The sequence below is a fragment of the Cricetulus griseus genome, chromosome 7 (genome assembly GCF_003668045.3).
Source record: "Cricetulus griseus strain 17A/GY chromosome 7, alternate assembly CriGri-PICRH-1.0, whole genome shotgun sequence".
In the NCBI taxonomy this organism is placed as follows: Eukaryota; Metazoa; Chordata; class Mammalia; order Rodentia; family Cricetidae; genus Cricetulus; species Cricetulus griseus.
The window spans coordinates 18,902,075-18,917,622 of NC_048600.1; positions in this window are offsets into that span (position 1 = coordinate 18,902,075).

The window sequence follows — 15,548 nt, forward strand, 5'->3', positions numbered from 1 at the left end:
AACTTTCTTCGTTAGCCAACTAGAAAGATCATACCATCCACCCATCTCCTCCCTCGCCCATCCCAAACAGCATTGCATGTCAAGCACCCAGCATGAAGCTCTCGTCAAAAGATAGCTACTCCTGGGGGAAATGGGGGTGGATATGATTAAAGTACACTGTGTACATGCATGAACGACAGTCTTAAAGAACAAATTAAATTCTTTAATTAGAAAAGAAGTAAGAGAGATCTCAAATGGCATGGCAGGGAGGGGGCGCCATCATGCTGCCCCTGTGTGGAGGCCTCCGAGGCGCAGCATTCCATCCCTGGGGTCCAGAGGGAATTGCTTCCTTCCTCATTCCTGTCTGCCTTGGACCACAGACAAGTGCTCTACAGAGCCCCTTAGCGGTATCCAGGGTGCCTTGGCTGGCCTCATTCTGGGCCTCAGTTTCCCCATCTTTGTGTCTGGGTACGCTGGAGATGCTCTCTGGAAGTGTTAAGTGTTGGAGTCCGTATACATTGATCCAGGCTCATGCAGACAAGTGTAGGCCAGGATCAAGGGGGTGTGGGGATCGCTCAGAGTCAGGCAGGCTGTCTGGGGATGTGCACTTGGAGCTTACCCTTTGCAGCTCTGCACCAAGGCTTTTTGGATATTTTTAGGAAGCTTTGGCACCTTCCAGGTTGATTCCTTAAGGCAGCTGACAAGGGGAAAGCTGAGTTGCTTATCTGGAACTGCTGTATGCTCACCGGGAAGTCACTGGGGGAGGGGTGTCAAAGAGAGAAAAAGTGTCTTCCTGCTCGCATGCATTTATCACGGCATGTCCAACAGCCAATAAGCAGGGACATATACCCACACACTAAGCAGTTCTTAGGGGGTAGCTATGGGGTGTCCTCTAACTCAGTTCAGTTCTGATGCCTTCTGCCTGCAGATAGTGTCCATTCACCCCAGTCTGAGGGTTCAATCCCATGGCACTTCCCCCACTCCAGGTGCCAATCATAAGCCCTGGGGTGGTAGCATGTACTTCCTCCAGTGAACTGTAAGTCGGGGGTTCTCACAGCTCCTGCCTCGTGTTCAGTTAATTTGCGAAGACAGCTTACAGAACACAGAGAACCATTTCACTTAGGTTTGCTCATTTACTATACAGGATAAATGACAGATTCAGATGAACAGTAGGATGAGAGATGAATAAGGCAAGACTGGAAACAGGGAACGTATATACAGTTTAAAATTTCACACAACGGATTTTAATCATATCAACCCTGCTTCTTTCCCTTACTCCTCCAAGATCTGCCCTTACCTCCTTCCCCCTCCCCACTTCACTTACTCTAATTTTTATAACTCACCAAGCCCTGTTAGTGCTCTTGTGGGGATGGGGGGCATTCACTGGAGTGCACAGTCAACCTTTTCCATAAGCTACACCTTTAAAGAAAACTGTCTGTCCCTCTCCTGTAATTGACCACCTGTGGATTGCTCGTCAGTGATAGATATGGGCTCCTGGAGAATGTTGGCCTGATTATATGCATGTCCTGTGCAGGCTACCACAGGTGCCATGAGTGCCATGAGTGTAGCAGTCCCGATATGTCCAGAAGACATTTTCTCTCCAGTGTCCCCCAATCTCTGGTTCTTACAATCCTTACCTCCCCCCACAACTTCCACGGTAGTCTATCCCTGAGCCTTGGTGAGAGTGATGCAGATGTTCAATTGTGGCTGAGCACTGGGTGGGGAGATGCTACCTCTTCTCTGCAATCTGGAAGCCTCCTGAACCTGGTTCATGTGGGTTCCTTGGAGGCTTTGGCAGATGATATAACTGATTAAATCATTACCCATCAGAGATCAACTCGACCTTCAGCTCCTCTATCCTTCCCCAGAGGCTGGGGTCAGTTCTCAGTCACTGGAGTCTTGACTGGTGAAAGCTTCCACCCTGAATCTGTCTAGGAAGCAGTCACCTATCATGTCATTATTGTACAAAGATGTTCTATCACTCTGGAGATGCTAAAGGTTTTCTGAGTTGTGTGCCAGGGAATGAGACAAAAACATATCTATTTCTTCTTATATCACAGTGTCACAGTGGAACTCATAGTGTACCTCATAGTGAGGTACTTGGTGTGCTGGGTGAGACTATTTGGCTGTTGCAGAACAGGATTTCCTCAAAGTGTTCTGGAAGGATGTTGTTTTACATGTATGTATGCGTAACAGACAGGGAGCCAATGGTGGCATGGGGACACCATGGATGGGTCTTGGGATTTGTTTTTTTTGTTGTTGTTGTTTTTGTTTGTTTGTTTTGTTTTGTTTTCTCTATTCCAGTAAGTACCTATAGTGCCCTACTATGCTCAGGCTGTGTGTTACAAAACAGCATCTCAAGTCCAGGCTGACTGTGTAGCCAAGGATAATTTTGAACTTCAGATCCGCTTTCTTCCTTACCTTTCAAGTGCTGAGATTAGAGACAAGCATCACTATTCATGGTTTATAAGGGGCCAAGCATCTATCCCAGGGCCCAGGCAAGCACTTGACTGACTTCACTACATCCTCAACCCAAGGCCCACACACTTAACGCTCTTTTAGAAATGTATATCCAGTACTTGCTCTATATGTTCCCTGAACCATGTACTGGGAACTAAGATGAAACAGATAGATATCTGGCCTTGGGGCCTTGAGTGGCATAACTGAGAGAGGGTGACTAAGGATGAGGGCATGCTATGTAGAAGCACAAATGGTGTCAAGAGGCAAGTGAGACCATACAGATGGCTCTGAGGAGGCAGCAGATAGGTCCCTACCCGGAGACACCTGTGTATGAGGAGTGGGTTTCTGACTGTTCTCTTGCTCTCTGCTGCCACCACCCCCAACCTTTATCTGGTGGAGACTGAAGAGGCCCTTATACCCTGACATCACCACAGCCCCGACACTCTAGCGTCCACTTCCTCTTCCCATCCCATCACTTGCCACCACAGCTGTTCTCAGCATTCAGTCCCCAGGAAAACAGTGAGGAAGGAGAAAGAGGAGACTAGTGATACCTGCCATGGGCACCACAATGGGACAGGAGGGAGTGGAGCCTGGGCCCAACACCACCAGCATTTTCTGCTGCATGACCTTGAGTAAGGCCCTCCCCTTCTCTGGGCACAAGTCTCCTCCTCCCATTAAACAAGAGGATTTGAGCTGAGATAGTGGCACATGCCTTTAATCCCAGTACTAGGAAGGCAGATGCAGGTGGATCTCTGTGAACTTGAGGCTACCCTGGTCTACAGAGTGAGTTCAAGAACAGCCAGAGCTACCTAGTGAGACCCTGTCTCAAAACAAAACAAAACAAAAAAACAAAAACAAAGAAATAAAACAAAACACAAGAGGATGTGTGTATATAAAACTTCTTCCTTGTCTATCATGCGGTTAACATAACAGAGGTCAAGGTGTTTGATAAACACCAGCACTGTTATTATTTCTGCTGGACACAGCCATGAGGAAATCAACAAGAACAGAGCAGTTACTCCTCACCTTCTCAGAAATCCCATCTGACAGGACCCTATACCCAGCCTCCCCTTCCACAAGATTCTTGCCTGGGATGACCAAGGAGGTGGGGCTACTCCAGTCAAACCAAGGCTGAGGATAGGAGAGAACAGATCTTCTGACCTGGGTGTGGCATTGAGTCTTGTCACCTGCTTATCCACGACGAGGATGGGAGACTGGCCATCCTCTGGCTCTAAGGCCTAGGACACTTGCCTGAGATAAATCCTGAAGCCACCTTCTCCATTTACTTTTCCTGGCCTGCCCTCCTATCTGAGACACAGATACCAAAACCTGTGAGTTCTGCGGCTTCTTCTAGCCCCGGATCTGGCAGGGTGCTGGGTGAGAAGCGGTGTTGTGGCACAGGTAGCACTCCCAAGTATGAGCTGGCTTAGATGGGCTCCCACCCCTGCTCCCAGTCTCCATAGTCTCACTTCCATGAATTCTGAGATTCAGGGTCTGATATTTCTCCTTCCATCTGATGACCTCCAAGATGCCTCCCAACCTTCCAGGAGTTTATTCACAATTAAAGCTGAGGTGTGGAGCTCAGGTATGAGGGAGACCAGAACAATAGGAGCAGCCTCCTAGGTAGAAGGCTGCAGGCAGGGGAGGAAGTCAGCACAGGACCAGGGCAAAGCTTGAAGAAGCAGAGAGACCTAAAACAGTGCAGTTCTTTAGTCGTTCACATGCCCAGAGAGACATTAAAGACAGGATCTGTTTCTGCCTTTGAGTGCTTAGGTAAGGCAGAACCAACAACAATGGATGTAGGCTCAGGCCTCATGCATGCAGGCTGGTGGAGGAACCAAGGAAGGCTCAGGAAGGCAGGCAGGGGGTGGGTCTTGGGAAAGGAGACTTTCAGATAGCTGGTCTTCTGGAAGGAACACGGAGCTAAGCTGTGGTGAGGGGGTGGCAGCTCCCACTCCTGACCAGTTCTCACATCAAGAAAAAGTTGAGCTAGCACAGCTCCAAGCTTGTAAAGAAGAGTCCTTTCTGCATGGTTCCTACCAGTTCTGCTCTACTCCTGTCCTGGGTGACGATGGAGCAGACGTCTACAGACTCTGGTCCTTTCCACTCTTCCTTACACTCCAAGAGCCCAGGATGCCTTCAGGTCTGCCCCTTAGCCTAGAAAGCCCCAGCTGCCCACTCACTGACTCCCAGGATACACCTAGACACACCACTCCCATTGACTCCTATCATACACCTGAGTCAGCCCCCTCTGTGGACCTGAGCTGCCAACTGCTAAAATAGCCAGAGGCTCTCCAGCAATTAAATCCTTCCCTTCCTGAAAGCCTGTCTTCAGAGGACATGTTTAGTGACCCTGCTCTAGAGTGTGTCACTACAAAACACGTGACCCATGCTATGTGCTTCTGGGCCCTTACCTTGTATCTTTCCTGTGGCTGTAGATTTGCCTTCTCCTCAAAGGGTAGGATTTAGGACTCTTCATAATCCCTTACCCTACTGACTTACCTACCCCTCACTCAAGTTTCTGAAGAGGGGTGCTGGGTGGCAGAGACTCATTGCTGCCCACTGCTTGAGCCAAGAACAATGAACTATGCCCCACCGACTCCAAAAAAGCCCAAAAAGATTGGTTACATGTGGATGAGAAGCAAGGAAACTGAGGCACCAAATGGACAAAACAGAGATAAGAGAAACTTCGAATGGCTCAGAACAGGTCCCATGGAGCTGAGGTAGTTGTTCACCTAGGCACAGCCAACCTTTAACATTGACATACGACCTTGCCATCTACAAAGTTTATGCTTAAAAACCTCACAATTGAGTTACAAAACTGCACCGTAAAACCCTCTGGAGCCAAGCCATGGAGGCACACACCTTTTATCCCAGCACTCAGGAGGCAGAGGCAGGCAGATCTCTGTGAGTTCAAGGCCAGCCTGGTGTGCAGAGTGAGTTCTAGGACAGCCAGGGCTACACACACACACACACACACACACACACACACACACACACACCACCACCACCACCACCACCAACAACAACAACAACAACAACAACAACAACAACAACAAGCAAGCAAGCAAACAAACAAAAAACCCAAAACTCCTCTCATAATATTTCCTGTAAAATGAAGAGGACTACAGGGATCCTCATATCTGAAGTTTCACTTCCAGGCCTCAATTACTATACAACTACAGCCCCAAAATATTAAATGAAAAATTCAAGAAAGAATTCATAATTGCTAAATAAAATTATATCACAGTAATCCATTTCATTACTAGTAATTGTTGTTAATCTCTTACCATGTCTACTCTGATAATTTAATTTTATCACAGGAATGCATGTATAGGGAAAAAAAAAAAAACAGCCTCTCCTAGGGTACAGAGCTATCGATGGCTTCAAGGCATCTGGGGATCTCAGTACATAGCGCACATGGACAAGAGGAATGACTGACTGCATACGGAACTGACAGTTAGAGCAGGGCCCAGAGATGACAGCCTAAAAGGGGTACAGCAGAGGTCAGTAGTGACGACCCTCCACAGAGAGTCAGGACAACTAGCCTTGCCGCCACAATCAAGGGTCCTAGAAAAAGCAAGAAGAAAGAGAGGCCCTGGTTGGAAGATTTTATCTGAAAGTATCATTGTCAAATTCGAAGCAGTCCAATGAAAGAATCTTAGCTTCCAGGGAACAGATCCCAGGCTACCTTCAAGGAGTAGGAATCTAAATATGGATGTCTCTGTATAGACCTTGGGTATTTTTACATGCTACTGAGTGTGCATTGGAAGTGTGTGTCAGAGTGAACCTGGGTGTTAGATAATTCTCCATAGGTCTCTTGTTCTTCTTCTTCTTCTTCTTGTTCTTCTTCTTGTTGTTGTTGTTGTTGTTGTTGTTGTTGTTGTTGTTCTTCTTCTTCTTCTTCTTCTTCTTCTTCTTCTTCTTCTTCTTCTTCTTCTTCTTCTTATCCTCCTCCTCCTCCTCTTCCTCCTCCTCCTCCTCCTCCTCCTTTTTTTTTTTCAGATCTTGCAAAGTAAGACTGAACTATCATTTCAAGAACATTGTCTAATGGACAGCCTTGGTGGATTCAGTTCTCTCTCCTAAGTGAAGCACAGGCTTGCTTCCTGCTTAATGATGTACTCTGGTGTCTCCTGTATGTGGTTTAACTCAGTTGTCATCCAACCCTGTTGACATCACTGTGTGGGAGTTGGTACTAGCAACTGAGTGCTGACATTGTGTGGCTGTTGAGATTTCTATGAATGTTAAACTGTCCTTCTTCTCTGGGCCAGGAATCTCATCTCCTTTGCCAATATCCTCAAAACCAAGAAGGTAATTAGGTCTGTTACACAGAGGGTAAAAATTAAAAACAAGAATCTTAAACCATCCTCTATTCACCAATCTTTGACAGCGTATTTATAGACATGTGTTTCAGTGACCCTGGCTTTAACCACATTTGTATGTGTATGCACCAATTAGAGGTAGTGGTATCTGGAGAGAAGGTATTTCAGAGTTGGTACACATTGGAAAATGTGTGAGTTTGTATGAGAAATGGAATCAGCTTTCCTTATTGAATGCCAAAGAAGAAAGAGAGACTGGGAAATAAGGAAAGACAGACACCCTTCTCCACCCCACTCATCTATATGCCATCTGGGTTTGTGAGGCCACCAGGATGCTCTGTTGAGTCTAGAAGAACTGGACTGTAGATGAGAGGACTGTGGTGACCACAGGAAGAGACCAATCGAAATCCAGAAGTAGAACACTTCTGCTTTATAAAATGAAATTTTTTCCCACCCCCTCTCAAACTCAACACTTTCTAGACTATCCCAGTGCCCAATTCTCAGTGCTCTTCTCTAGGAGTGGAATTTGAAACCCAATCTTATGGCATACCCACTGGCTCTTTTCACTCAAGAAAACTGGATGGGTATCTCATCGTGGGGCAGGAATAGGAGTCAGTACCATCCCTGAGGTGGGCTACCAGCCTCTGGGTGCTCAGCTGCTTCATTGTTTTCTGACTTTCCAAACAATGCAAGTATCCTAGTTTGAAAGCAGAGGGCAGAGGACCAGGGATACTTCCCCACTGATGCAAGTTGTTGTAGAGGCAGAGTCGGGTGAGGTTTGGGGTTGGGGCTGGAAAGAGAAAACAGCTTGTTCAAAGAGCAGCCTGGCTTCCAGAAGGTACTGAAAGTGCCATAGAGAAACACAAAGGCACCTGAAAAGGATTCAGAAACCCTGGTGAGGGAGACTGGGAAAAGAGTAGGTATATCTGACATCAGTTCACTGAAGTCCTGCTGTGGTTTAGACCAGTGTTCCTCAACAGTCTACATGGGAAAGGCTTGGTGCTCGAGGTGGCAAATGGTGAAGTATTTGAGAAGAGGCGTCTATGCAAGGCCCTTAGGTCACTGCAGCATGCCAGCAGCAGGAGTTGTGGAGTGCTAGTTTTGTCTCTTTGGGTTTCCTGACTTGTGAAGTAAGCCGTTTCCTTCCTCTGTGATGCACTGATCCAAAGAATCTTGGCCCGGAAGCCGCAGAACTGCTAACTATATTAGACCTTTCCTGCTATGTATTAACTGCCTCATAATTTCATTATGGTAATGTGAAGCTGACCAGTCCATGTCCTCGTTTGAGGTCCTTCAGACTGTAATTACAACCACACTTTTTCATCCCTCTGCCTCAGCTCCACACGTCGGAGGTCAAACTACCACATTCCCATAGCTATACCACTTCTGAAATGTACACATTAGCCCATCACGACAGGCCGGCTCCAAGCTGGGCTTGGGTTTCGAGGCCATGGAAGCCTATGAGGGCCTCTCTGCCTCCTTTGGCTTTTCTCTAAGCCCTCATTAACATTCAGTCAGTTCCTCACGCCATTCCTCAGAGGCCATGGAGACGCTAAGATTTGATCTAGCCTGGCTGAGCAGCATTAAAATCAATTAAAAATGAGAGATAAGCCTCTCCTTCCCTGACTGGAAAATTCCACAGGAGTAAAAGCAAGCCACACACAGCCCCATCAATCACCCTGGACTCTGATCTCCCTGGCTCATTTTTTTCTCTAGACAGCTGCAGGACAAATCAGCCAAGTGAAAGGTTTTCCTGTGGTGGGTTATAGATGGCCATTCCTATGCTGTCTCAGCCCAGCAAAGTCTCTGCTGTTGACAGGGCATCCCCACTGTCTTGTGGCCTCTAGACAGCCTGACCAATGACCATAGCTGGGAGCATGAGAGAGCAGCCAGGAGTAAAAGTGTTGTGTGTATCTGTCTGTGTCTGTATCTCTCTCTCTCTCTCTCTCTCTCTCTCTCTCTCTCTCTCTCTCTCTCTGTGTGTGTGTGTGTGTGTGTGTGTGTATCTGTGTGTATATGTGTCTGTGTGTCTTTGTCTCTATGTATCTCTGTGTGTGTGTGTTATAAACTTAAATCTGCATCCACACAAAGTCTAACACACTAGCAGACACTGAATCAATGTTTGGAATGAAGTAAATGGTATTGAAATGCACCTACTATCTTCCAACTATTACTGATGGAGCAAACAGCACTTGGTACCATGTTAGATAGTCTTGAGCACAGCCCATATTGAGTATCCCACACACGGAGGGAATGATTGGATTCGATTTAGAATATAATTCTTCCCAGCAATAAATGAATATTGACTCAAATGTATAATTGTTTCAAGTAGTTGGAATACTTGGCTCCTTACTCCCTTGGGAACTTAACTTGCAATGAGAGTTGGTAAATCAGGATCATAAAGACTGAGGCCTCAACAGGGATGCCTCTGGACCAAGGATGTTGGGCAGACCCAAGTCTGTAGGTTACATCTTCTTTGGTGCAGGTGGGTGACCGGCCAGGGGGCTGGAAAGAGATTGTTGAGATTTCAAGCCCTGCCAGTTTGCTGTGTTGTGGTTTAGAGAAAGCCAAGAATTGACTGAGTTATTCAGAACTGCCTCCCATGCAAGACCTGTGGTGGACAAGGGCCTGTGAATGCAGGAGGTAGGGAAGCTCAGTCGTGGAGCAGTTTCAGGATGTGTGAGGTTCTGGGTTCAACCCCCAACTCAAGAGAGGACTTCCTAATCACAAGCCAAGACCTCTGGGCTCTGAGAGCAGTTTCCCCTGTGCCATTTGGAGCCCAGAGCACTTTGTTCATTGAGTCATTTGGCAAATATTTGAATGCTTTCTCTTAAGGACTTTGGAAGGGGAGAATCTGAAAATGTTTTAACAACCAGGGCAATGAGCAGTCAGAATGAGAAACATCAGAGGCAAAACATTCCAATGTGTGGAGGTGTGACCTCAGCCCTACGGCAGAGGTGATGATGTGGCCTTGGAACACAGGAGTCTGCCACATTCTGGTGGCCTTGGAGAGAGGGTTGTCAACAGTGGCTGTGGGCTGCTTCCGGTGGGAGCAGAACAGCAGAGGGGAGGGGAAAGGAACTTCAGGACTCTCTGGGGTGCTGTCTAGATGGCACGTACACAAAGTCCCACAGCAGGAGAGCCCTTAGACTCCAGGGAGCTTCTAGTAGCTGGGTGAGGCTGGTCAGGAGTAGTGACGTTAAGAAGCCATGGAGGACCTGGCATGACTTAGTGTTTACTGGAGCCTTAATGTTTCCAATTGATTGGGAGAAATGGAAAGACTTCAAATTAGGGAGAGATGGAGTCAGTTTTCCTTTGGAAAGATCATTGCTTATCAACAGGGGAGTATGAAAGCTTGGAGTGGTCAAAATTCCTTAAGGGACAGAAGAGAAGCCAGCATTTAGCCCAGGACTAGTGTGTATAGCAGTCCATCTCCAGAGGCTACAATGCTTCCATGTCTGTTGCTGACGTACCATGGCACTTTGTTAATGATGGAAGAGGGGACTAAAGAGAGCAGAGAAATGGTCAACAATTCTCAAATTCTTTGATCACTGGACTCTTACTTTATACTCTTAAAAATTAAGACCCTCTGGGCGGTGGTGGCGCACACCTTTAATCCCAGCACTGGGGAGGCAGAGGCAGGAGGATCTCTGTGAGTTCAAGACCAGCCTGGTCTACAAGAGCTAGTTCCAGGACAGCCTCCAAAGACACAGAGAAACTCTGTCTTGAAAAAAAAAAAAAAAAAAAAAACATTAAGACCCAAGGCAGACATGGTGCCTCATTCCTATCATTCTAGTACATGGGAGGCAGGAAGATGACAGTAAGGTTGGGGATAGCCTGGGCTACACAGTGGGTTCTATGCCAGTCTGGGCTATAGAGTCAGATAACAAAAAAACTCACAACAATGAAACACTCCCTCAAATAAATGGAGACTCCTAAGATATGTGGGGGGAAGAGAGAGACAGCTCAGTCTTACCTCAAGCTATGTAGCGAAATGACCTGGAACTCCTTCCTGATCTCCTGCCTCCACCTCCCATGGGTTGGAATTACAGGTGTGTGCCACTGTAAGTAATTTCCCTAAGATCTCTTCTTTTAATAGATTGATTGTATTTCTCAATATTTACCATGTTGGCAATTGAAGCTGGGCATATTTCAAATTACTCAATGACTTATTTAAAATGGTAATAATATGCCCATGTGTTAATATGGGTAAAATATGTTTTAAAAATGTATATACACAAATAAAAATAGTGTGAAGAATAGCCTTAGTGAATGGACTCTGATATCTGTTCTCCCCTCCAGTCCACTGCAATACCTCATGCCACTTGGATCCTAGAACATTCCATTTTATTATCTGAATGAATGACAGTGAAAAATAGGCAGAGACTATCTTAGTCTCTGTGTTTTGTTCTGTTTGTTTGGAGACAGAGTCTAATGTAACCTAGGTTGGCTTTAGATTCGTTATGTAGCCAAGCACGACAGCGAACTTCTACGTCAAGTGCTGGGATGACAGATGTATGCCACCACATCTGGCTTTTTTGTTTGTTTTGTCTTAGTATTCTTATACAAATAGTTTTTAACCTCAGGACTTCCGAAGACATTTTCAGGGCTCCCTAGGGACCTCTGTTCCAACCTAGATCTTGAACTCATGGACATGAACACATCCGCTCTTCCCTGGATGTCTCCTATAATGGGAGACAGAGTCTCATGCACCCCCCCACTAGAGTGTGGCTAAGTCTGTTTATGACTGTAGACTTGGCAGTTTAGACAACAGAAATGTATTTCACATGGTCTGGAAGCTGCACCTCCCATCACGTCAGTGCTGCCCATGTAGTTCCTGGTGAGAGCATGTTTCCTGGCTGCCTTTCGATATTCCCCATGTACAAAGACAGAAAGTCAGACCTTGAACTACAAGCTTCTTCCATGTCTTTTGGTACAATCACCCTGCTCCCCATGGTGAGCGTCCTAGCTTCACGATTTCTTCTAAACTTGTTTGTCTCTCCCAGACCCCACCTCCAAGTACAGAGCATGTGGGGATAAAACTGGGGGAGGGACACAGGCTACATACCAGACCATAATTTATGATAGGACAAGACCATGCTCAGAGCCACGGGTTAACAGTACTTGGTCTACATGGCAGGTTTTCGATGGCCTTTTGGGTGCATTTTTTTCTGGGTTCTGAACTGGTTTGACCCCAACCATCATGGTATTGTGCCCTAGAGCTCATCTGGAATGCGCCCCTTCCCTACACCCACTATGTGTCATCAGTCTAGCCTCCTACACCTCAATCTGTCCCCTCTCTTGAGCTTCTGTGACGGACCTGCATTGGGCCTCTCTAAACCAGGCTCCATGGGAACCAAAAGAAGCTCTGGAAACACAGACCTTAGCACATGACTCATTTGCTTAATTAGAATGCCGAGGCTCCTGCTGTGCTTAGGCTAAATAGCAAGACTGTAAGTTCAACATCTGTCCAGGGGGCTCTCACTCCATGCTCTCTAGCTCTTAGTCTAGAGAGCCTCTGGCTTACTCCATTTCTGAGCTGTTCCTTGACCTAAGTTCTCTTGTCACCTTTTTACCCTCTTGGGTTTTTTCTTTGTTTTTGTCTAGATCCCTTTCTCCAAATATAAAAAATTTAAACTATTATTGTGATATCTGTTCAATATCTAATTCTCTACCAGGCTGAGAAACTCATGGAAGACATGGACATTAGCCCACCTGCTACTCCCACCCCGTACCCTGGGTGGGGGTTGGGTGGATGTTTGTGTGTGTGTGTGTGTGTGTGTGTGTGTACACTCCACAGCATACATGTGGAGATCAAAGGATGATTTGTGGAAGTCAGTTCTTTCCTTCATGATCTGAGTCCTTTAGCTAAGGTTGTTGTCAGGGTTGGTGCCAAGAACCATTACCAGCCAAGCCATCATTTCATCTTTCATCTTCATTTTCTTCTCCTTTTTAAAGTTTATTTTACATGTATGTGTGTTTTGCCTACATGTATGTCTATGCATCACATGTATGCCTGGTGCCCATAGAAGTCAGGAGACAATGTTGCATTCTCTGGAACTGGAGTTACAGATGGTTGTGAGCCACCAAGCTGATGCTGAGCCATCTCTCCAGGCCCCTTATCTTATTTTCTCTTCCCTTATCAGCTGCCACCCAACAAGAATATAGCAAGCTATACAGATAGCATTGTTAGGTTCCTCTTCCTTCCTTCCTTGTTTGTTTGTTTGTTGAGACAAGGTCTTCCTATGTAGCTCTGACTATCCTGGAACTCATGTAGATCAGGCTGCTCTTGAACTCATAAACAGGCTGCCTCTGCCTCCTGAGTGCTTGGATTAAAGATATGCACCACCATGCTGGCATTTTTTAAATTTTTTACTTTCATTTCATTTGTATGTGTATGGGAGTTCTGTCTGCACATCTATGCACCATGGTTGTACCTGGAGGGCATCGGTGTCAGATCCCCCTGGAACTGGAGTTAATATGTGGTCATGAGTCCCCATGTTGGTGCTGGGTTCAAACCTGGGTCTCCTGGAAAAGCAATCAATGCTCTTAACTGCTGAGCCATCTCTCCTAACTGTAGGTGCTTCTTTCTAGTAGCTCTTCCAGATCCCAAAACTCCACAGTAAGGAGCAGGGGAGGCAGCTGAATCTCAACCTTCACTAGGGATGTCTCCCTGAAGGGTCTGCCCTTGCAAACACAGCTCTTCAATAATGCATAGAGCTATTAGCAGCAGGCAGAGGATAACTGGCTCCCTCCCAGCCATCAAAGCTGCTGCGGGGGATGGGGGTGGTTAGGGGAGACAAGTAGGCGATCAGATTTCATGGGCCCTCTATAATGGCTGCCTGGTATGAGATTAGAATGGGCTGTTTCATGTCCAAGGATGAAAGCAGCAAGGATTTGGGAGAAAATCCGGCTTCCCAGAGAATCAAAACGTTTCTATTTCATTACAAATAGATGCATGACACAGCTAATCACTCCTGTGAGAGGCAACGCTGCAGGACCAGCTGTCTGTATCAGCAGCTCCCTTCAGAGGCGATGTAAAAAGTGTAGGATGCAGGATTAGAGAAGCCACATGATTTCCTTGTCCAGGGTACCTCCCTGGATGTCCTGAATCTTGGGGAGATCACCTGCATACAGCCCATGCCAAGGTGGGCACAATCCTCTCAGAGGTAAAGCCAGGACCACCGAAGAGGAGGAGGTGGTTGAAGCTGCCAGCTGTCATAATATTAATAGCTCCTTGTTCTATGCACATCTATATTTCTAGTCCCTTGCATATAGCAGTGATAAGCCTTGCAGCAACTGGCAGTATATTGTTAGATCATCCTACAGTGAATGGGGCGCAGTGGTGCGTGCTTGTAATCCAGTGCCCAAGAAGCTGAGGCAGGAGGATTGAGAATTTCCAGGTCAGCCTGAGGACGTAGGAAGACTTTGTCTCAAACAACAGCAAGAATAATCTTACAATGTTGAGGCAACTAAGGATTTTTTTTTTAGATTACTTATTTATTATATATACAACATTCTGCTTCCACATATATCTGCACACCATAAGAGGGCACCAGGTCTCGTAATGGATGGTTGTGAGCCACCATGTGGTTGCTGGGAATTGAACTCAGGACCTCTGGAAGAACAGCCAGTGCTCTTAACCTCTGAGCCATCTCTCCAGCCCAAGGCAACTAAGGATCTTAACACACGTTAGGTCCCAGAGTGAAACCCTGGGACTGTTATGTTCAATTGTTTCCTTGAGGCCCTCCAGAAATAAAGCCCATAGCAAAAAGGAGGGTCCCAAGAGAGTCATTGCATGAAAAATGTTCCCATCACATGATCAATGAGAGCATTTAGCCAACAACACCATTAGAACTGTCTCATCAGAGTTCAGTGGTTGTCCCCACAACCCAGCCTTCACTCCTCGTCTTCTCCAGGGGGTTTTAACCTGTGACCTGGGCATAGTACAGGCTGAGATTGAGGTCTTGTGGCTGTTGGCTGTAAGCCCCGAGAGGATCCCTACCTTCTCTGGCTTTGCCTCCATACCCATGAGCCCAGGAGATGCTCTTCATGTAGGTAAAATGTGGACCAGATCAAGTGTTCACCTCAACTCCTGGGCCCAGCTCTTCCTTCTCTGCTGTTGTTTTCCTGGTCCCAAACTCTGAGAAGTATGATCTTCAGCTACTCCTTCTTGAACAGTGTTTCTCAACCTGTGGGTCACAACCCCTTGAGGGTGTTAAACAACCTTTTCACAGAAGTCACATATCAGATATCCTCATATCAGATTTTATATTACAGTTCACAACAGTAGCAAAATTACAGTTATGGAGTGGGAAGAATTAATTTTATGTGTGTGTGGTGGGGGTGGTCACCACAACATGAGGAACTGTATTAAACAGGTTGCAGCATCAGGAAGGTTGAGAAACACTGGTCTAGAAGATTCTGTCCATTTCTGCCTCATCTCTGGGTTAGACGCTTCTTCTAGCAGCCTGCCACAGCACAAACAAGGACCCCCACTCAGTGGTTAGCCTTCTCTGGCCTTGTGAGATGAGGCCCCATTTCACCAGCTTGACCTAGGAACAGCATGGGACAGATTGAGAGTGTATGTCTGCACAAACCTCGCATGTGCCCTTTCTCCATGCCCTCCTCAGCATCCAGCCTAACACAGACCCCACCAGGGCTGTTATCCTCTCAGAGGCCATTGAGTCAGGGGCAGATAATGCTCAGCACCCTAAGAGCATGAGTCTCAAGGGGACTGATGTGGTCATTTAGTGATGGAGTGTTTGCCTAGAATGCGCAAAACCACAG